Below are 23957 nucleotides of genomic sequence, written 5' to 3'. Positions count from 1 at the left end.
CAATATGTGTTTTTAAAAAGTTAATTAATCTCCAAGTGCATTTCATGATTACTCCAGTAGCTAACTATTTATGTTTATATGGTACATGTACAAGCAGTTAAGGCAGATGCATTGTGAAAGGGACTTGATTCTTTGGGATTCATTTGTAAGCAGCTCAGACAGGAACTCACAGATGCTTCTAACTGAGAAAGACAGAGAGATCCTAGCTATACAGAGTCAATTAAATCTCTGCTAAATGGCTTTATACTCTGTTTTTTAGAGATTGCACACAAACAGAGATGCCTTGTTTATAAACAAACCTCTTCATTTCAGAGAAACATGCATGTAGTTGTAGACAACAGTAAGGTTTCAAGAGGTTTCTGCTGTTGCTTTTGTGATGTCATGTAGTTGTACACCCAGTTTCCTGTTCCTCCATGCTTAGAGTATTAAATAATAGCATATCAAATCTGAAGTTGTTGAGAATAAGAAAAAGCAAAGTATGTTGGACTGGGGTTTTGTAACATTTCCCCCGCTGGGAATCTGTGCTGGTTGAAAACGGACAGACTGAATCCAGTGCAACACAGATCAATCTGTGCAAATCCCAGCTACAGTTTGAGAGAACAGATGTGAAAAGCTGGACTCCTAAAGCAGGGTTCGTCTCCCCTAGCCTTAGATGTCCACAGTGCATTTGCACAGAACAAATCACCTCTGTTTTAGAAAGAGCTAAACTGTGCCCATTTCTTACTGTGTAAAAGCAGTCTGACCTACTCATTCAGCTGTTAGGTGAGGTGGGTTCGTAATGCTTTGAAGACTTCAAAAGTGCCAAGCTCCATGCTTCGCTTGGGACTACTGACTTTGGTCACTGGGAACTGCCTTTATCTCCCCTTCTCCATACTTTCATGTGGCCTCTCCCCGGTGTTCAGATGCACTGCAGGGCTCTGTTGACACCGTAGCTATAGATTTCTATTGCACACCTACCAATCTGGGGAAACACCAAGGTTTCTCACATGAAAGTGCGTTTTTCTGAAGACACCAGCATGCTGCTGCCCTCCATGGGCTTCGCAGCTGCCTCTGAGCAGACCTGTCATTCAGATAGCCTCACCATTGACACTGAGAGTTGCCTGTAGGTGCCAGAAGTGAAGCTCTAGCACGGTCAGGAAATACAGTTGTCTAAGTGTACATGTTTCCTAGACAGATAGTTTTAGTCAAGCTAACTGAAGAACAGTGAATGAACTGGGGGGCAGAGACTAAGAGGTCCCTCAGGATGGTGCACAGGATCCAAGCAGGCTTGTAGAGCCTGTGCTAAATGCTACACTGCCCTTAGGTCTGCCATACCCTGCCCCATCAGAGAGCCCGGGGGCCATGGCTGTACGCCCCGCTGGGTGAGGTGGGGTGTGGGAAGGCAGTCCAGCCCACACAGGGAGAACTCTGCTCTTCACTAGCATCCCACTGAGAGAAGATCCTTCACAGATGGGAACACCCTGCTGCTCTTGGTCTTGGAAAGGTCTCTTTGACACATGTCTCACTGGAAGAGTGAAAAACTGTTTCCAAACGTATGGCCTAAATTTCTTTCCCCACTCCCCCATTTACATGTAGATACCTCTTGCCCTACAGTCCCTGTACGCCTCACCCTGAACTTCTTATTTGTGCAGGACCAAAAATAGAAAACTAAGATGGTTTACTTAATTTTGAAATTTTACAATTTTACAAACATGGATAGCTGGATTTTCTGGGTGTGTGTGTGTGTGTGTGTGTAATGTGGGAAAGAAGATTGTTTTCATTTTGTGATAAATTTTTTGGACTCTGTTGCAGTTTCTGTCTTTTCCCTATAACTCTTGGCAAAAAGACTTAAACAAGATGAGGAGAGCTCCAGATGAACAAGCCTGTGTGAAATTAAAGGATTGTTGGTTTTTGCGCAACAGAGGCTAATGAATTAGTATGTTGGAATGATCTGTTCATGGTGGACCAACTTCTGTTTTCCAAACACTCGGTTTGGACATTGGAGAAGACCTTTGTACAGAGGTCCTTGTTTTGAGTACTCTAGTTTTCTTGGATGATATGAAAACCAGGAATCCTGAACATATTGTAATCATTTTCAATGTAGTTGTGCTTTTCCCAGCAGATGTCTGAATGTTTATAATGCACATATCTTTATGATGCACATAAACATCTTCAGCTTTCAAAAGTTATAACAGATAAAGGAAGAGTCAGCTTGCGTTGCTCCAGCAGTTCTGCATGCACATCTGACACATCCTGACACATCCCCTTCTGCACCAGCAGACAGACTCTGCTGTACTGAATAAATGACCTTTAAATGGTCCTCTTGCATATAACACCATTTCTTCACTTAGCTTGAAGAAACATCATCCAAGAAGAAATGTGGATCCTAGATCCAGACATATAAAACAGATTTAAGAACCTTGATGAGGGGTAAAAGGAGACAAAAGATAAGAAAAAAAGTTGCAGATGAAGAGATAAACTCCAAGAATATTTGATAAATGAGGTAAAAATAAAACCTACATCTTGCTTTTTACTGAAACTGGAGGAGCCAAATCCTTAAAATGACTCTTGGAGATAACAAGAAGATAACATTCATCCTTTTAACTGAACCCTTTGGATGCTGATGGGTCACATTAGCAGAACTTGCAGCTAAGTTGTCCTTCAGACAGATACAAGAAAGGAGAGTGCAGCTTCTAAGTTTTAATAAAAACCTGAACTTCCTTTCCTGATCCAAAGCATGGTGGAGGAGGTGAGGGATAACCAAGGAATTGCCCCTGGTAGGATCCCTTTCCAAGTTCCTGTAACCATCTCTGGGAATAGAGATTCCCTGCTCACACACCCCTACATCCCCACACCTCTCCCCCTAAATTTCTTGTTTACCTCATTAGAGCCTCACCATGGCTCTTGGTGGGAGTTTACAAGTTGGTTGAACCAGTTTTTGCTGATCTGCTGCTGAGCTAACGTGTGGGTCCTTGTTCCCAAGCAGCACCAGGAAAAGCAGCTTGAGATCAAGCAGCGGTGAGATGCTGGCTGCCTCCTTTCTCTGGGGACTCCAGCTCTTGGACTCACCCACACAGAGCAACGGAGAGCAGGAGAGATACTGCTCCTACGCACTAAAGTGTTAACACAGGGCTTAGGTGGAAGGAGTTAAAACCCCCTTACACCAGAAATGTGAAGGTTCAAGCAGCAGTGTGGAGTCACACAGCGTGAAGATGGCAGTGCACAGCTGGTAAGTGTTCATGGTATATAAGTGTGGAATATGTGCTGTTTACTGAACTGGAAAGGAAGGGCAGTGATCACGCAGGATAAAACTCAGGTCTCCTTTAAATTAGTTTTATTGAGTATAGATGCATCTGTGTATATGATGGCTGGAAGTGATCTTTCTAAACAGCCTGGTAAATTTAACATCATTGATTGAGCCTTTTCTAACATGCTTTTTTTCAGTTTGTTCTCATTTTAAGTGTGCAAATTTTATCTTAATTTCCTAATCAATATTAAAAATCAAATTAATCAAAAAGAGATATGTGGTTTAACAGTGTCATTAGAGCACTGTGTTCGGCAAACAGAGGAGTTAGCAGTGGGCACCCAGAATAAGATCTAGTTTCAGTGAAGGTCTGTCCGTGTACACCAGGTTTGCAAGGTCCCATCATAGCCCACGGAGTTGAGTGAGTCAGCAGCACCTTGCTAGCATGTCAACTAAGCAGCTACCACCACCAGGTTTCAGTTGTCTATGCACAAGCATCTAATGCCACCTGAGACACCTCAAGGAGTGTGAGAAAACTGCACAGGGCTGATAGATATGGTGCAGAACCTACAGGACACCCATACCTTGCTAGATTGGCACATGGGGGACAGAAGGGATATATGACGACACATAAAATAAAACGTTTAGACAATCCTAGATCTCCTTGCTTATATCATGCCTAGGCAAGAAAGTCTCACCACACTGTGTTTCCATGAAATTAGGCAGTCATCAGAAATCCATGAACCTATCTGTTTCCAGCAAGTTGCATTCAGGGTGTGTGGAAAGCTACTCTCAAAAATACTCTGATTTAATATTGCATACACGTATTTGAAAGCAGCATTTGGGTCAAGCAGTTCTATCATTTGGATCAAGATCTATCTTAAGCTGGCTGTTACTGATTTTTGACTTCTCAAAGAAAGATCAGATTGAAGGTCTTGGTGGGGTGAAGTCCCTGAGAAAGGAATTACTTTGAGATGAAAGTATTCTGCACTCTCACCCTGCTTCTGTGTCCTTCCCAGCCACCTGCAACTGGATGGGGGCACATAATAGTCCCTCTGTATAGGTAGACTTTGGGTCTGATCCAGCATGCCTACTGATATTTTTTTATCATAATTTACTAAGAGAATTCTCTTATTAACTTTGGACACTTAAAAGTACAGTGGTCTGAGACACTAAACACCCAAGCCTCCTTCTATACCCAGTGAAGAGAAATAGGTATCCAGGTGTCTTAATGCAAGAAGAATTGCACCTGAAGGAGGCTGTTTCTCCCCAGGAGACTTGAGGTGACAGACCTGGGCTCAGATGACTAACTTTATGTATGTAAGTGAAGTGATAGGACTTCCACCCTTCCTATGCCCAGGCATAGAGAGAGGTCTGGGGGACTCAGAGGAGAGGTTTTCAAGTGCTAACAGCTTCCACTCGGCTCACGAAAGCTCTTGGCACCCAATAAAAAGAATAAAGAGTATGCTTGATTCAAAGCCTTTCCCTTCCACCCCCATTCACTGGCCTTTTGATTTTGAATCTTCCTGCCAGGATCTGAATAATCTACAACATACTGACTGGCATGGTTCCCTCCAGCTGAAAGACAAATGGGAGGGAGAGAGGAGATTACTTCTTCATCTTGCCAGCAGGCTTGCTTTAAACGAAGTCACTGCATCCGTCTGTTGTTGCAGCAACGCTCCTGTAAAGTGCTGTGTGTACAGACAGGGAGGCACAACTGGTGCACCATATGGATGCCAGCCAAGCCATAATCAGGTATGCCACTAACCAGTGAGTAGCAGTGGTGGGCATGCACTGTTCCCCTCCTATCTGTTTGCTCAGCAGGCAGCACACTGCAAGCTGGGCTGGAGTGAGAGACCAACTATGTGGATTTCCATGTAGTTAGCACCTCTATGTACGCTAACCACAGAGTCAGTGGGATTGTTCACACGCTTAAAATTAAGCACGTGTTTAAGACCTGATGGCCCTCCTTACCCATAAGAGGCCCTGGATGCTGCTCAGGACTGCACAGCTCTTGAACTCTTGGAAGGGTTCACCACTCTGCAAACTGATGGTGCTCAGCTGTACTGTCCAGGCCACTTCCCTGGAGTTAGCTACCCCTGCTTTGCAGTGTCCTTGTGTCTCCAGAGCCCTCAGACAGGGTATTCAGTGACCCACCCCTTCCAATGTTCAACCTGCAGCACTCCTTGCATTCATTTTCCTACAACCTGTTGTGATCCCTCCCCCAGATATCACAGCCTCCTAGCAAATCCTTATCATAAAACTCTAACCATGATAAGAATGTAAATCCTTATCAACACAGTGCCCATGAGTTAACTTGGCCTTCTGCTGACACATCTTGCCTTTTAACGAAAAGCAACAGATGCAGGCTCACTGAAACAGAAAGCCTCCTTCAGCTTTTTGTCTTTAAATCATGCAGTGCTGAAGGAGGAATTAACCTCTTAATCCTGTCCTATAGACAGGTGTTTTGCACAACTACACAGAAGGAAAAAGCTATTATCATCAAAAACAGCTGCTGTTGCTTTTGGTTAGACTTCTGCTATCCCACAGAAACACAGAGCAATTCAGCATGTCTACTGAAGGTCCTAACAAGTCTGGAGCAACTGATCTTAACAGCGTCCTCAATGGATGACAAACCAAAAATGACAAAACAGATGTATGCAGTCTTAGGTCAATGCCCATCATTTCCAGGGTGCCCTCCCCTGAAAGGAGATGGTATGGGTCAAACTGTTGTTTTCCCCAGCAGAGCCAGGCGTGCAGCCCTCCTTAGGGAAGCAAAGGCACCTCTCTGCTCAGACTCAGCAGTGTAATTTGGTGTCAAGCGGGGAGAAACATGCTCGTTCAGATAATGTCAGAGAATTTCAGGTTCTCAAGGTTTCATCCATTGTGAGACAGATGTTCAAATGCAAGCATAAACTGTTTAATTTATTTTTTTTTATAAACTGCACCACCTCCTTTGCTGGTATAAAATGCTATAGCTATGATCTAAGCCATAGAAGTATGTAGTTTTACATCATTTGAAGGTCTAACAGTCCAAGCCAGCCCTTGTGAAAGAAACAAGTTTGTTCAGTACAGATCAAGACATTATCCTATTGACACTTTAAAATAAAGTTCAGTAGCTAAGATAGGGTTGGCTTCAGTATGAAAAGGCAAAAGCTGGTTTCTTGCCCCCAAGATAAAGGCATAATTTTTCTTCTGTGTGTGAATACTAATAAAAAAGGAAATGTCTTTCTCGTTGATCAGCATTTCTAGGAGGTGATATAAGAAAAAATGCTTAGCTTCAGATAAGAGCAAGATAAAATCTGAGGTGTGGGGCCATATGAAATCTGCATCAAAAGATTTCTTTAGGCAGCTGACTTCTCAGACTTGTGCACAATTTTGACTGGAGGGATGAAGAGAGAAAAGGGAAAATAAGCTACCCATAAATACTTTTTTATGTGCCATTTTTTAATATTTCAGATATTTTAAAATAATAAAAACACACAAAACTTTTCTAGATATCACTGCCAATTATTCAAACATTATATTTACCTACAAATGTCACCTACCATGTGTATTTTTGGTTCAGAGAAAAGATTCAAATATAGCTGGCCTGCCTCTTAGCTGTATGTGGGGCTTAGCAATAGGGCGTGCCCATTGATTTTTTTTGACTGAGCAGTGTGAGCAGATGAAGAGCATCCACAGGGGTAATCTGACTAGCATGCTCAACCCATCTGGATCACATCAGCTTTTTTCCTTCACATAAGGACATAGGCGAGAGGCAAAGGAAAAACTTGATGAATTGCTCCTTCAGATTAGCTGGCCACTTACGTAAACTTCAGGCTCATTTCATAAAATATGGCCCCAATACTCTTCTAACCTCACCATACTTCATGATCTTCAACTCAACCTACTCAAAAGCCTATTTAGCATCTAGGATGCTTAATCAAGCATGTGAGCAAAATATCCCTGAGGATCCCATCACACAAAGTACATTCTAGCAGCTCTTGATGAATACTTACTGACTTAGCTCAGCTACTTTAATGTTTTACAGTCATTTAAATAATCCTTTTGCTTATTCAGGACCTTTTCAGCAATGAGATCGTTGATGAGAACAACACATGAAATCTCTGTCCCATTTGTTTCTGGCCAAACGTGTTCCTCTCATAGAAAGAGAATAGAATGAGTGTCCATTACATTCCCTGCCCTCGGGTAGGGAGAACAAAGTAATTGCTGACTGGTGCTTGTCTAATCTCTTTCTACAGACCTGCAGTGATGGAAACTGTATGGGCTCCATGGGATGTTCAAGGAGTTCACTCCATGTTCAAAAGTTTCACTGTCCATAATGTTGTGAAGTTCTTCCTGATGTCTTTTCCTAGTTAAGTACTGAAGAGCTTGGTCAAGAGTTAGAACCATTTTTTTTTTAATCATTTCAAGAATTCCTAGAGTAACCTTTTTGAGGCAGATGAGTCAAATTTCTTCTGACAGTGAGTAATGTGTGGCTACATTTTTACAGAGATTCAAAAGAACAAGTAGACACTTAAACAGATGAAAGTACAAAGCTTTGAAACCATATTCCATGCACAAGCTGAATCTGTAAGGGTTTCAGCAGGTCTGTCCGCAATTTATGTAGTGTTGCATTGCCTGCTTGACCCTTTCTGATTAAAACACATTATCCGATGATGGACAATGTTTCCTTGACATGCAATAGCATTGAAAACTCTTCATTCACCGAAAGCCCTATTTATTCAATTACATCTGTACCTGTCCTCCTTTATTTTAATGTGTTGGGCTCTATTATATCAGACTCCTGAGACCCAAGCTCCCTTTTCTCAAATGGTTCCCAAGGAAGGGTTAAAAAGTTCTTGCCTTGAACAAACCAGTAGAACTAATTTCTGGTCTTCTTAAAATGTTACCATATCGTGGGAGCTCATGAGATACCCCAGGTTTGGATGTAGTCACTAACATATACTTAGTCCATGAATACAATATTGCAATATCCAGCACACAACCCCAGGGATGGGTGCTTTCATCCAGCCCCTATGGTTGTGGCAGTAATCCTGTGCTTTATCACATCGACAGAATTGTACGTGTGGGCAATACTGTGAGGATCACAATTTAAACTCCAGCTTTGGGATACGTGCCAAAATATGTTCTTCACACTCCTTCCTGCTTTTGCACAAAAAAGAAAACGGCCCTGTTTCCTTGTTGTAGTGGTTAAAGCCACAATTCCCAGCGGCTCTAGCACCAAGGTTTTCTTATGTAGGAACTCCTCCCTGGCAGACACTGATTGCTGGTCCCTTCCTTCTCCTTCCTATCATGCACAACAGCTGGGACTGATATGTTTGAACCCATCTGTATCTGCTCTTTCTGTACAGAGCTGAAAGGAAAAAACGAGCTATAGGACTTGGCATTCTTTAAGCAGCAAAACATGGCTAACCCCTGGTCTCATGAGACCAAGAGAGCTGATACTCCCTGTCACAGGATGCTTCAGGAATGGAGACATTGTCTAAATTGAAGAGGTCTGGTCCAAAAGGTTTCCAAGAAGGAAGAATGAAAACTGGCCTGTGTAAATGTTTTCACAAGAGTTAATAAAGCTGTACATTTCTGGACCATTTTTCACTTGCTAACCAGTGCTAAGACCTCAACAGCATGGGATCAGTTCACACCCTTAGGGAGACGGGGAGCTTGAATATATCTGCTGACGTGCCAGCTCCAGCCCTTTTGGGGGAAGGCAGCTGCCTCCACAAGCCTCTTGCCCCTCTACTACTCTTGTACTGCCTCCCTCCCCACGCTCTGTGGTGTGACAGCTGGGGAGCTCTGCTCCCCAGGTTGCTTAAATCACTCCCTTCCCAAGGTCACCTCTGCCCAAGATCATCTCCTTCCAGAGGGGACAGAGTCAGGTTCCCTATTGAACCTTTTCCCTGCCTGTGTCTCCTCAGGACGCTGAAGCCTTGCTTGTGAGTTCCTGCCCGCTGACCAGTTCATGACTCCAGAGCTGTAGCCCCTAGCAGCTCTGTGCCTCTCCTTTCTCCTTCGTGTACTGCCACACGGCATGTACTGTTCCTAGTGTTACTGAGGAGTGAGGTGTGTCTCAGTGATGGACCAAAACTGACTGGAATCTGTTGCTTTCTGAATGGCAAATGTGGGCAAGCACCTGCCTGTACACAGTGCCCTAAACTTCAGTTTCCTGTGTCAACGGAAAGTAACATACAAAAAGACAGATATTTTAACGTAATACTTTTTCCCAAAGTCCTGAATGGTCTGGAGATAAATAACTGCAAAAATCTTTCTTTTCAGCCCATATACAAGCTAATACAAGGCTTTGGAACTCAGTGAAGCAAAGATAACCTGCATATGACGCCTTCTGCCCATTGGAAGTCATTATCGATTTAAAGCACTGTGGGAATGAGTCAGGACTTCAGCACCTATCAGTGAAATACCTTTCGAAAACAGTTTGTAAGACTTACTCCTGTCCTTTCTAAACACACATTGTGGGGGTCCTCCCTCTCATATGGTGTACCAGTTCCCGTTGGCATTTTAACTTGACCAGTGGCTGTCTCTTCAGCAATCAGACTGCCCTCTGGCAAGAGAGAAGCAGGCCAGGTAAAATCTTTGGAGATCCTGCTTTAAGAGTAGACCAAGGGCTCTACCCTGGATGAAACCAGAAAACCTGTGCTAAGGGATGGCTGTAGATTGCTCATCACTGGCAAATCATGGCTGGCATAACTAGATGTGCTCCAGCAGCTGCACCTCCAAGTACACCTACAGATGTGGGACACGGCAGATGTGTGAGCAGCTCCCCTGGCAAGTACTGGGAGCCACCATAGTCTCTGGCCGGCTCTGTGCCAGAGAGAAAAAGGTGTCACAGCACTATTTCCCATCACCTCTGAATATTCCTGTCCTTTGCAACACTTATCTTAAGCTTAGCCTGATAAGGGTTGAGCCTTGAGCATTTCTCACAAGGAAAGCTGGTTTGCTTTAATTTGTGTATTGAACAGCAGCTCTTTTCTGTGCCGAAGGCTGCTTGTAGCAGTTGATTATTTTCACATGGCTATCTACAAGCCAGAGCAGCCTGTCATGAATAGCAGAAGGATAAGGCACCAGCAGGGCCAGGGCTTGGCCGCATGGGGAGGGTAACCAGGTCTAGAAGAGAGCAGACAGGATCAGGGCACCCAAGCAGAGGAGGGAGGTCCACAAGGCTACTCGTGTTGCTTCTCTGTCTGCTGAGGCTGAACACTTTCCTACGGGCAAGACCAGCATATTTTAAACTATAATTGTACAGCTAAAGCAGTACAACCCCTCATATGGATGCATTTACTCCTGTGTAATTTATTTACAGAAAGTAAGAAATATAATTTATACTGATGTAGATACTGGTAGCCCCATCGTTGTTTTTACCTCTTCAGCCACACTGGCTGTACAAGCTCAAGTCTCACATTCCATCTGCTCTCTCTCTTTTATTTTACAATGTAAGCCTGTCTTGGACAAGTTGCCTAATCTCTCCATTTTTTCTCCCCAGGGCTGTCATCAGGCAGAACCTTTCTTTACTGCTACACAGCCAAAATAGCCTACTTACAGACACCTTCATTTGGGAAGCAGGGACACAAAAAGGTGAAGCCAGGCACGTCCCAAAGCTCTGCCTGAAGCTACCCCTTGGGAGATGCTCTAGCTCTGGTTCTCTACTCTACTACTCCACAGAAACCTTTTGCCAGTACTGATGTGGAATTTTTTCTTCTTCTTTCTTCTCCATGAACAATCTACAGTGCCAAAACACAAGTGAAGAACATGCCTCTGTCAATGTGCTCTGTAAATCTATCTCAAAATAGTCATCTTGGTCAAAAGACATTTCAGTACTTTGGTTCAAATGTGGATGATCTCATAGGGGGAACTGAAACAAAATGAAGCCATTTATTAAAGGCAGAAGACCTGGAAATCGGTTAAAACCCTGAAACTCAGGAAAACATATGTATATATGTCCATTCAACATAATTTTCTTTTATTTGTTCCCAAATCCCTGGCCCCTTGCTTAGACACTGCTCAAAACATTCATGTTATCCCAACTCTATTCAACATAACAGAGGCCAAATAACAGAAAACTGTATTTTTCCAGATACTACATGGAAACTTCACCAGATAAGTAAAAGGTGGCCATACACATAGCCTAGTTTCTGATGCTTCGTATTCATCTTGGCAAGTGTTATAGGGTGCACGTTGCTGTCAATAATAACAAATTTATAAACTGCACTAGCACTTCTGGGAACACAGGTTGCACAGGTTTCGTATCAGGATTGCTCAGTAGTCACTTTAAAGGACAAGTAGTTTTGTAGGAAACTTTGGGTTTAAAGCAGTTGGTTGCCCTACTTCTATAAAATACTTATAAAATCTACCAGAGTAAAAACAATGCAATTCAGTCACTTTAAAAGGCTTGGGTTTTTCTATCAACTCTCACCGATGAGTGGGCAAAAATATGAGCTTAAGATCAAAGTAGCCTAAAAATTTTGCAAAGTCAAATACAGGCGCAATATTCACTCTCAAGCGTTAAATTTATCTTTCATCACTTCACATTCACCATGGTCTAAATGAAGGACTGAAAAACGTCCCAGCTGACATGGAGTTGGCAAGCAAGTAAAAACTAAAAAAAAAAAAAATAATGCCCAGTCATGGACCATTAGCCAGCAGATGGCACACCTACAAGGAAAATCCAGGAAGGCTGGGACCCTGTACCCCAAAGGGCAGGATGCTGGCCAGGAAGGTTCCTATGGCTGCTGTGAATTTCTGTTCCCAGCTAAGTCTAGGCTCTCTCTGTGGACAGGCAGTGCCCCCTCGTAACAAAGAGGGTCTCATGGAGATTTGGGAAGAAATTTGTCAGGACTGTCAGTTTGGGCATCCACGCACCCAGAACTCAGATGTATGCCCAGATGCATAAATGTAAAAGACCGGGACTCAGATCCGAGAAAGGCTAGAAAACCTAATCACAGGCTAAGGAAATGAATTCCTGGGAATCACTTTGAAGAGGATTTTCTCTCCCTGAGGGCCAGGGAGTGCTGCCTGCTGAGGAGGAAGGGTTTCTGCCCCAGAACACCTGGGTTCCACTCAAATGATCTTGGTAATAAATATCATGAAAAACGATAAATTATACCTACTTGAGCTGTGTGCCTTAAGCAGTTGACATTTGCAAGGCACAATGAAATCCTCAAAATGAAAGACAGCACATGTGGTGCGTGAAAAGAATGATACCATTGCCTAATTTCGTTCCAGAGGAAAGCTTCTGCTACCCAGAATTGCAGTGTGTGTGCTGCAAAGCACAGACAACACGTGGGTCCTTTCTTTTTGTGGTGGACAGGTCTTTACCATAACCAAGTTCACAATGTTCTGCTTTCTCTGGATCTTTGAAGGAGGACTAGGGAGACATCTTCATCTCCAATAGAGAAGGCATAAATTCTAAAATTCAGGTCTGTCTATAGATCATATGCTTTTTCATGTAAGGTAGCTGCTGCGATTTCCCTGAAATTCACCAGTCTTAAAACAGACTGAAAAAATGATCTTACAAGTAGGCAACAAGACTTGAGATGCTCATGCTTACTTCTGTGCCAGAGATTTGAGATTCCCCAAACTGCAGCAATTCTGGAGGCTACAGCTTCACCCCATGCATGAACATAGACACCTTGGTGAGTTGTGGGTGTCCCCATTCCCTGTGACCACAGGGGAGGAAGCAGTCTTCTCCTTGACAGATTCCTGCCCTGCATATGAGATCTCTGCAGTAGCACGGGAGCACACTGAGGACTGACACACAGCTCCTTTGCCTGGCTTTTGTCCTTGGGTAGATGGAGAGTGCACATGGGAACTTATTCCTTTACCACTTGTCTTTCTGGCTTTCAAAATGGGCTGATCAGAAAAACTCTCAGAGAAGTTACCTGTAACTGTACCTGTGTGCAGGAGCAGTGCTGTCAAGCATCTTCTGCTGGCGCTGAAAGCAATGCCTCCTGAGCTCTTACAATGAGATTGACTTGCCAGGCAAGTACAGCACTTCGCTGCTGTAAATTGGTTCCTGGCAAAGAGAGGATAAAAGCTTATTGCTGTGCATGCATCATGCCAGTCCTGGGGTCACCTTGGCATGGGTCCATCTGATCCAGCTGAAGATTATCGCATGTGTTGTAGTGGAGGCTCCAGAGCCCGAGTGGCTGGGCTCTTGGTTTTGCAGGCAGGGAGGCTGGGAGGGCACGGGAGCAAGGAGCAGGGACAGGGGCATGGGAGAGCTTACTTCTCAGGTCACAGCTGCTTTACATCATTATCGCTCTGCAGAGCTGCTGTGGGTTGGCACCCCTGGCAGAGAGAGCAGGGGGAAGCATGGGGGCTCACGGCAGCAGCCCTGAGCGGGGGCCAGTGATGGCCTCACCCCACACCAGTGCCCAGGCACCACCAGCTGCATGCAGCGGGCAGCCAGCCTTTCTGCCTTGCCCTGTTCCCACCACTGAGGGACCTGCCACAGAATCTGTGCTGGAGCTAACCTCTGTATGTCAGCTGCCTTTATAGTCAGGTTGCTACTGTCTTGCTCATCTGCCCTGTTCAAGACACCTGTTTTAGGAAGAGGTGAATTGCACCATTTCTCTCCACTTTTCACTAATGGGTCGAGGATAACATGCATGGAGACAAAGTGTAGACACTCACTTTTGGTCACATGAGTCCAAGTCTTGATCCTGAACCTTCCTAGTCTATTAGATACATCCTGTGGTCAAGCTCCTTCAACATTAAGAATAATGTAAGAATAATTAAGAATACGTAAGAATAAGTACCTGAAAACTACATCTGTACTGGTTTTTCCTTTTCAGTAGATGCCCTTCACCCTGTATGAAGAAAAAGTTCTGATCCTCACTTGGAGGTACGTTGGTCTCCTGAGTCTGAAGATGCCTTTCAACACTTGCCTGGAGGAATTGTAAGGCCCTTTTTCCAGTCCATGGGGAGTCCTTCCAATAGCTGCAAGAGACTCTGAAGAAATGCTGCAGACATGCTCTGCATCCCACTGACCACGTGATGTTCTCCAGGAAGATGAGGGGTTCCTCTGCCTATGTGCCCTTGAGACAGGCTTCAAGGGCTGAAAGCAGCAGGAAAACTGAGGCACTTGTATATCATCAGTGAAAATGCCTGTAGCACCCTGGCAGCAGGAGTGTCACAGCTGGGATAAAATGAATTGAACATAACATGAAAGATAAGGGCTTCTAGGGGATTTGCATGGGCTGTGCTATTCCTTTTCATAGTCCATTCCACACTTTTCTCAAGAATCCACCGAAGTTCTGAAGAAACCAGGGCACCTGGTCAGCACTGTTATCTGACTTGGCAGGAAATGACACTGCTATGGGACAGACTTATGAGGGAGCCTAAAGCTGGTTTTGTTCCAGACTGGGAAAAAGCCAAAATGCTTTCACAAAGCAGAATAAAGTCACAGCTCCTGTCTCCATATTGTTCGCCTTCCTCTCAGTACCTCAGGAACCATCTCATCAAAAATAATTTTGCAAATACTATATCTTCACAAAACTTTTTCACCATCAAACCAGTATCTGGATACAAAATAAAACCAGCCATTAGAATGTCCAAACCAACTATCCGCTGTAGGTTCATCTGGCTGCAGGAACTGCTTTATATTTCCCAAGTTCAAAACATTTTTTTCAAATCTGTGACTGAAAAATGCAGAGTATTTGAACACTAGAAGAGCGCTTGGTACCATGCACATTTGGACATAGTGCAAAAGCACCTGACCCAAGAAAATGCTTTTCAAAAAAACACTTTTTTGGTCAAAAATGCTGTTTTATTGAAAACCAAACAGCTTCGTGTCAGCATTGGCCAACCTTGTCTTAAGTCCTGGATAAAATTTTTTCTGGAGAAAAGCCTTAACCCCAGAATAACCTGATAACTCAAAGCACGCACGATCCCACTTCTTGGGGTCCTGGTAAGGACAATAATCCCTTGGGAAAATGTCTTTGGCTCTCTTGTGGTTTTTTTAGTAAATTTTCAGACTGACTTGTGTTTTCAGCTTTATTACTGCAATAAGTAATTTAAAAAGCCTTAGGTTTTCTCAACACAGAGTTATTTTCACTGCAGTACCTGAGCCGTTGTCTCTAGGGAAGGTCCTGGTTTCCCACCACAGTTGATGGCTGGGACGCCAAAGGCCCAGCATGTTCACACTTGCTCACAACAGCCTTTTGAAGCAGAAATCTACATCTCTTCCTTAGCAAACAACACACACTCTGCTGCCACTGCTAGAGGCATGTTTCCAGTCCCGGCATGACTGTGTCATCTCCATTTATCTCACTGCCTTGATTGAGTTACTCTTCGATAGCCCGTAGGGAAAATGGGGCCTCACCTAGTGTCTGTCAGGCTGTTGACAGCAAAACAGGGTCTGTTTCCTTTGGGTTTGTGGTGTTTTGGTTGGGTTCTTCCTAACTTTCACATATCAATCAAAAAGCCATCCTTACACGTGATGTTTCAGCAATTCAGTGCAATAAATTAACTATCTGCTGGTGGAGAGAGCCTCACACTGAAACTGAAATTGGCCCTATAGGTCTGGGAAGGATCCTCTAGCTTGTTTCTCTCCTGCCCAAACAACAAAAAAAGAACCTTTGGGGGCATTTATCATCAAACTTTTGAAAGCTTGTCTGCCATTTGGTTTTAGGTTGGTGAAAGTATTTTGAAAAGAAAACACAGGCTCACCTGTCAGTTAAGTGTTACTGAAAATGCTACACCCTGGACTTCTGAGGGGGTTCTGGCATCGTGGTGCACAGAAGTGTCCTGGGCAGCTAGCGACACCTCATTCTGGTCCGAGCCTGTGACTAGCTGTCAGTGCAAGGTGAGTAAACTTGAGCCTCACACATAGTGACATTGTTGCAGATCAACAGGCCCCTCTGCATGGGCTGAGCAGTGGCACTTGCCCTATGTATATCTGCAGGAATTGTAAGGTGACAACATTTATCCTAGACAATTTCCTCCTGGAACTATATAAAGATGCCTTACTTTGTCTGCCATGCTCTAAGAGCACCTGCATGAACAGCTACCATGACACAGTGGGTAGGTGAGTACCCTGCATGTATTTTAAGTGAACTGGTTGTTCATAGAAGACTTATCTGATCCATTTTTCCAAGCAACTGCATTCACTGAAGAGTGAAATGAATAACCTGGTTAATCTGTTGCTGCTGTCATAGCTATTATCACTGCTTTTATTACCATTATTGCTATTATTTTTTATTTATCAAATTACTGCCAAGCAAGAAGGTCTCCTTGTTCCAGTCATTGATCCCAGAGAGGATACTGTCCAAATAGAGAACACAGAAGAGAAGAGATGAATTAAATGCACAAGCAGATTGTGTGGCATGGTGGCAGCCAGCATCACATCAACTGCACAGCACGATGGCTGTCGGGTTTCTGGAGGGAAGGCAGGGCGCTGCCTGCAAGGGGTTGAGCTGAAGAGGAGGAAAGGTGGTGGGAGAGGGAAGTCGCTGAGATTTGCATTGGTAGGCTTTTACTCATATAGCCTGTCTTTCCAAGGTGATGAATGCCAATTCAATGTGAGAAAATGTAGAAGTCCCTCTTCCAATCCAAACAAAACTCATTGAACCAAAGTTTGTCAAATGATGGTGTCAGAGCAGATAAAACTAAGCTCCTTGTATGAAAAAAAAGCATCACTAAAAATAAAACCAGATCATTTCTTATCCTTGTTTGTCACCCATTCTTCAGCTATCAGGCACTGTGTTAGAGAAATTACTGGGAGCATCTGGAAACACCATCTGCTTGCATTTACTAGCTGGTTCTTTTGTCCAGGTTCATTATCACTGATCCTTTATAAATAAGTAGCGTTCCAAAAATACTTCTGTGTAGCAAACCTCACCATTTCCTCATGGCTTGGCTTTGCAGCACTTGATTGTGCATGTTCCCTCCTTGCCCCTGCTGGGACAAGCTCAGTGACAGTCATTCGAGGGCAGGGCCTTTAGTTAACAGACAAAACTTTTTTTTTTTTTTCAGACAGACAGGAATGTGATCCTTCATCAGGGCGTTCTTCAATACCAAGAGGGCAACCCAGTCTTATGTGTCAAGCTCCAATGGATCAGATAAAACCCTAGCCAAATGCATGTCAGCACCAGCTCAAGACATTTTAACATGCCTTTATACTCAGTGGGCTATGACCTCATTAGGGTTATTCAACAGCAATCACAGCTACAGCTTCGTGGTGGGTCACAATGGTATTATGCAGACATACCCCCCAGTAAGTGGAAATCAGCTCAGTTTCACTAGCAGAGTAGCTGTCTGCAAAACCCACCTGGAAAACAGCCAGTTGCATCTCTGCTCTGCTGTGCCTTCTTGACTTCTTTAAATCCAAATATGAGCATAGGCTATAATTATCTCAGAGGCTTGCCTAGTGACAGACAGTGCAATCACCCAGCAGCAGCAGCAGAACATGGGATGGATCCCACAGCAGACATCAAGAGAAGATTGTCAATGATTTCAGTTGGCCCATTAGAAACACCCCTGAAGTCCATGGGATTCTTTCCATAGAAGCTTCTTGCTGTTTGGTGGAGCCCAAGTAGAGAGGGGATGGTTGTATAGACAATTAACTTTTCCTGTATATGTCAAAGGGCAGAGGAGAGGAGGTGCTGTGCTTCTATACTTCTTGAATTCTTTCTACCTACCAGGTCTTGAGCTCAAGCCTAGGTTTTTTCCCAGCACTTCAAGTGCCTAAAGCAATGCCCAGAAAGACAAAGCTAAAGGATATGAGGGACAGAGAGATCAACTTTACATTTCTGTAATTCCCCCTGGATAGAGCACTTGTTTATTTAGGAGAAGAGTTGCCTTTGCTTAGTTTCCCATATGACAATTCTCTGCTCAGTCTTATCTGGAGTGACTCACAGGATGGGTCAAAAGGTGAAGAGAAACTTTATGGTAACCTCCTCATAACCCTCTCATAAAGTCTGTTTTCTTTGGACTCTTTGTTTGTATTTGTAATCAGTGGGCAATTTCCCCTCATGTCTGTTTTCCACCCTTCTTTTTTTTTAATTGAAAACTTGGTGAAGTTAATGTTCCTTTTGTACCGAAAGCCCTCCCCCTTCCTGCCTCGCATGTCGTGTGCATTCATTCAATTCCCCTCAGGCCATATCTTCAGCTACTGAAAAATGGCAAAACTCCATTGCCTCCATAGGGATGTCCATCAGTGCTCCAGGAGGGCTGCTGACCTGCCCCAAGGAAGAGCAGTGTCCTAGCATGGCTGGTGGTGGCTGGCTGGAGTCCCCAGGGGCTCTTACCCTACCTGTGGATGGATGTTTCCTGACTGCCTCCAAACATAAAATTACTCCTGCTTGAGGTAATATATTCTGATACCCTGAAATACTTCTCAGTCTGGCATTGGGCTGGAGAGGTTTGTAGTTAACAGCAGGGCCTCTCAAGCAGTGTTCTTGGGAAAGATGCCAAAAGCATCCCAGCAATGCATTTCCTCTTCAATCACAAGTCAGGTCTCCCCCTGGCCATCCAGCCACTAAATACAGGTCTCAGAAGCAAAGTGCTCACCCACTCCACTTTGCACATCCTTTCGCTACGTGGGTTTGACCACCAGCCTGTCCGAGTTAACAGTCATGACTCTGAATCATTGCTGCTGCCAGGAGAAGACTGACTACCTGGCAAGTGGGTCACCCCCAGCTCCCAGGCTCCTGAGTACCTAGCAAAGCCAATGCTCTTCAGGACATCCTTCAGTGTGCATCTGATTTTCAATGTAGGTTTAAAGACCATTAAAGCTAATAGAACTGAGCATGTGGATATCATTAAACATGCTTCAGTTCCTTGCTGGTAGATTTAAGCAGATATACAAGTATTTTGTTGAACAGAGACTTGTGAACACCAACCTAGCAGGACGTTTTTATTTATTGTTCAAATACTAAGAGTTGATCTTAGTCCTACAGAAGCATACCTATCTGCTGCAATGGACACATACCAAATGGAGACAGAAGAGCAAAGTGTTTTTCCTAGCTTTTTTCATTTATCAGTGACCAAGCATGTGCAGATGCCTGGGGGATGAGTCTGGAAAGTGCAGAGAAAACAAATGCACAGAGCAAAATGGAAACAGTCCTTGCTTTTACAGTTACACAGAGCAGTATCACCTCAGTGTTAGCAGCAGCAAACTTTTCCACTCCCCATCTGCTAGCATTCATTTTAATTCCTGCAGTAGTGTACTATGGAAAATATGGAGTCAGGGAGTCCTCAGTTTTTTAACTCATTTGTTTCTCTTCACCCATAGAGGAAATGTTTCTGTTTCTACAGTATGTCCATTTTCAATGGTTTGGTTTTCATCACCAAAGGAAAAGAAGTGGGAAAAAAAGCAGCAGATGTTTTTCTACAGACCTAATGTCTGAGTCACAGTCAGGAAGAGGGTAATGAACCTTGTTCCAAATGGCACCAGTGTTGTGTCTTTCCTGACAGGTTTTTTCTTGCAGCCAGATATAGGAAAAGTAGGTTGTCAGTTAAAAATGAACAGATTTTATGCTCTCCATACTTAACCGCTCACTTCAAGCTACAGACAAACCTCCCAGCAAGCTGCCCCTCTCTGAAGCTGCTATAAAATTCCAAAGTAATTCATAGCAACTCAACCATTGCTTGTAAATTGGTCGGGCCTTTGACATTTTAGGCCTTGATTCAAGAAATATGGTTAATCGGGACTTAGCAGGACAAAGCAAAAATCTTTATATCAAGCACATGCTTTTAGAATGTTTCAGGAGTGAAACCAAAGTTTCTGTCTAGTCAGGAAATATTTATGAATAGAAACTGATTTGGAGGACTCTTTCTCAAATGTTGACTTCTTAAGAAGACCCTCCTTTTGTAATCCCTTTTCAGAAGAACGTCAGCACATTTCTCAGGCACTGGCTGCCATCAGAACAAATGTTTTTCTCAGAAGTATGAAAAAGTACAGCATCTGTTCAAAGTCTGCTGAACAAATGAAGTTAAAGACCATGAGAGGTCATCAAATGGAAAACAAGAGTTTCTTCCCTGCAATCATTAACTTTGCCTTCATTGTTGCTACTCTCTCCATCAGGAATAATGTGAGATGAGCACCTAATCTGTTACAGAGATCTGGTATCTGAATGCCAAACTTTTTGCTGCTCCTTTGAAAGGTGATTTGAACAAATGGTTAGAGTGGTCTTGCAAAAAATTATGCAAAAATATTCAAGCAGATAAACTAGGGAAGCTCTTGGCATCAAAAAATCAAATCAACAAGTCCTGGTAGTTTGGGCCATATGATCTAAAGAGGCTGGCTTGACTATGCAGTGCCCTGTTGTAAAAAGCTAATAGCAAAAATAATGCTATAGATCAGGAATCTCCACCAGGCCTTCCGGCTTTCCAACAGGTAGCAGGTCCCACAGAAGTTATTATCTTTTGTTTTAAAATAATAAACTGTTCTCTCTTGGATAAAGGCAGAGAAGCAGATTAAAAACTAGGTAAGATAGATTTAAAGATCACTGCTTTTTTCAATCAAGAAGGGTTCTGGAACTGTGTATATTGTAAAAGACTAAAAAAAAACAGATCAAAATAAAACCAGCTAGTGCCTTTATTCCTAACTGGCCTGGTTATTTTGAACTGCATATGCCTACACTGCACTCCGTAAGGAACAAGCTAGGCGTAAGTGGCCAGCGGGTGCAAAAGCACCTATCTCAGACTTGCCACCTCCTGACACACCGCATTTCCATGGTGTGCTGCACATTAAGGAAAACAGAAACAGAAATAAGCAGCAATAAAACATTTTTCAATTAACAAGTGATTACATCTCTGTAATTTTGCTGATTATGTAGCAAAAACTAAGTATATTTGAACCAGCTGCCTAGTATGCTGGAGGGATGATGCCCATCGATGAGACCGTGCAGAGCCATGCTCCCATCCTGCTGGCATGTCGGCAGCTGCAGGAGCACAGTCCTGCCCTTTCCATCCCTGCAACACCCCATATGAGACTGATACACCTGAAATAACGAGCATCCACTAATTGGTTTACAGCATAGTAGCAGGGAAGAGTGCCATGTCAGCAAATTCAAGGTCTGACTCACCAAGCCTTGCTAGGTGACCAGTGCCACTGGCTATGTCACCCAGGAGCTGCAAAGGGTTCACTGTGCATCCTGCATTTGTGTGCTTGCCGGTCCAGGTCTTTCTGATAGAGAAATAGAAACAAGAGAGGAAACAAACTGGGGTGTCTGTGTTACTCGGAGGAGCAACACATGTGTTCAGGCTGACATGGGATTAATCTCAGAAGATGGCAGGAAGAAGGTCACTGTAAGGGACAGCTTGGGGCTCAGGGGCTAGATGCCGTTTTTAACACCGCTGCTGTTCTGGCGAGAGCAGACTCCCTTTTAACCATATAATACCTCACCCATGCCCACATTCCCACCCTGTTGTCCTTGCTGTCTATTGAAAGGGCAAGTGTTGACGGTGGGATGGCATGCCTGCACACCAGAGCCCCTTTGAGCAATACGCCTGCCGAGGAGGAGCCAGCCCAGGCTTGAGCACAGGCAGGGGTGGCCTGCCTGGTCTTCAGTCCCATCACTGCTGTCTCCCTGCCTGCTGCAGACCATGGCCATGCTGTGCTCAGGGCTGGGCTGCAGCCTGAAGCTGGAAACAAGTTTTGGGGACAGCCAGCTGCAGCCTGTGCGCCCGCTGTCATCCTCTGGTGTGACTTTTAGCTTAGCCTCTTCTCTCATGCAGTTATTGCTCGCAGCACCTGCAGAGCCAGAGCAGGGTGCCAGCACCTATCTCCAGCTGAGGCTCTGGCTAATGGCATTTACAACTAGTTAAGAATAATAGTTAAGAATAACAGAAATTAAACTTTATCTGCTACACATGACTTGCACCTAAAACACGTGCATCACACCACATATGCGGTCATAAACCCAATCATCTGAATGCTTACACACTTCCCAAACTGCTGTGTAAAATCCAAAATGCTGTATAAACATACCTCATACATCACTCGTGGGTGACAAGCAAATTCTCATAACAACGGGCCTGTTGTTTCCTAAGTAACAAATGTATGCCAGAGGGAAGTAGCTAAAAAACAGAGATGTTAGAAAAACCTAAGTGCAAACCAGGGGGCAAAGCATGAAGAAAAAATAAAAGAGGCCAAATTAACAACTTCAGGCATCTACTAACAGGACTATTATTGCAACAGAAGTGAAATTCAACCCAACAAATAGCACTGATAGGCAGTGTTTAGCTAGTGCAGGAATATATCTTGACAGCTGCAGAACGGTTCCTTGAACAGCTAATCATGACGGCACATTTCCAGGAGCCAGGCTTTGGTCCCCCAGCTTTGCACCTGCCTGCACACATCCCAGTGCTGAGCTTTCACTTTGAATTGTAGGTCGGGATGAAACCCCCGACTGATGCTGAATATAGTCCAAGAGCTCAAAGAACAGTGCTGAAAGGGCTGTAACCTCAGCAAGCTACTAAACAAGGGTGATTTCTGTCTTGCTGCAGCAAAAGGTTTTTCATTATTTTGATAATGGTTTCAGTAAGAATACCAGAACAATCTTTCTTGTAAAAATTACCCAAAACCAATCTATAATCTCTCTGATATGGCTGCCTTATACAAAACTGTTTTCAGCATCTTTAAATAACTTTTTCCCCTTATTTTTTTGCAAAAATAGATGAAGTTTTTGATCCTCTTTAGAAATGTCATTTTCTATCAAGTGGGAAGAGTGTTCCCAGTTCTGCAAGCACTTGTTACCCGGTGTGCCTTATTACCAAGTCCAGTCCCATAAAATTCCACAAAACTGTTCATAAACCTAAATATTTACAGGACCAAAGTCACAGCTTTTCTGGAAGGGTTCCTAAATGTTTCTGTGTGGATCACAGCTGGTCTAAGGTAACATGGTCCCTCTAGACACATAGGTGTGATTGGTTTTCAAATCTAGCATAACTGTTCAATGAACAGAAATTTCCTGTTTTAGAAGTACTCCAAAGTGAAAAAAAAATAATTGAAAAAGTATATATCTGTCAGCAAAACAGAGCATGCAGCACTACCTTATATTCATGGGCCTTCTCATGCATGTGGATTAGGAACACGCTTTTCTGAAACCATATTATGCACAGTCCTGTTTTCCTTTTTGTAATTATTCACCTTGCTATTTGTGCACGCTTGGGAAAAATGTGGGACCCCCAAGGTGGGCAAAACCACAGTGCTAAGCTCTCAGGAATCCCAAGAAACCACTGTGGACTGTAGGGTGAACACTCAGGTCCTCTTCCAAAGGCCTCTTGAGGCTGCATTTGTACTCACTCTTCTTGTTCACTGCCTCCAGGCCAGGGTGACCACTTGACGTGTGGCTGTGACCAAGGAGCAGAAAGGCACCCTTGACTCAAATTAAAGCCATGACTGTGAGGAGCCGCTCGTCTGCAGGCTCAGCCCCTTCCTGCCGTTGCCCAGCTCCATGCCCAGGGTACTGCGGGGCTGGGCAGCCCTTCTCCCTGCAAAGGACAGAACGAGGCTTCAGCCACCCTTGGACCATGAGCTGGAGCTCTGCAACCTGTGCACAGACCCAACTGCTTCGCGGGGAGCTGGGCAGCAGGTGTGCTTAGTGTGGCACCGCAGCATGCGCAGAACGCTGCCACCTGCCCCTGGCCTGTCCCATGTCTGGCACTGCCATGGCCCTTCTGCACTGCCAGAGGAGCCCAGCGTCACCCCCAAGAGGATAAGGACAGAGACCACAAATCACGGTGCACTTTCCATGCATCATGGTGCATT

General features: G+C 44.0%; 2 long non-coding RNA genes across 2 annotated transcripts; one reads left to right on the top strand and one right to left on the bottom strand.

The window, feature by feature from the left end:
* Positions 1-807: 807 nt before the first annotated feature.
* On the top strand, positions 808-15220 carry LOC129736401 (uncharacterized). Its single transcript, XR_008732938.1, has 2 exons — positions 808-3208; positions 10725-15220. It is a non-coding gene; the product is annotated as an uncharacterized LOC129736401 (long non-coding RNA).
* Positions 15221-16943: 1723 nt separating this feature from the next.
* LOC129736400 (uncharacterized) lies at positions 16944-23661 on the bottom strand. Its single transcript, XR_008732937.1, has 3 exons — positions 23493-23661; positions 22176-22264; positions 16944-21371 (listed from the first exon to the last, which is right to left on the bottom strand). It is a non-coding gene; the product is annotated as an uncharacterized LOC129736400 (long non-coding RNA).
* Positions 23662-23957: the final 296 nt, after the last annotated feature.

Source organism: Falco cherrug, chromosome 6 (genome assembly GCF_023634085.1).
Source record: "Falco cherrug isolate bFalChe1 chromosome 6, bFalChe1.pri, whole genome shotgun sequence".
Taxonomy (NCBI): Eukaryota; Metazoa; Chordata; class Aves; order Falconiformes; family Falconidae; genus Falco; species Falco cherrug.
Note: the sequence above shows the minus strand (reverse complement) of the source record. Positions and strands in the feature narration are given on the sequence as shown.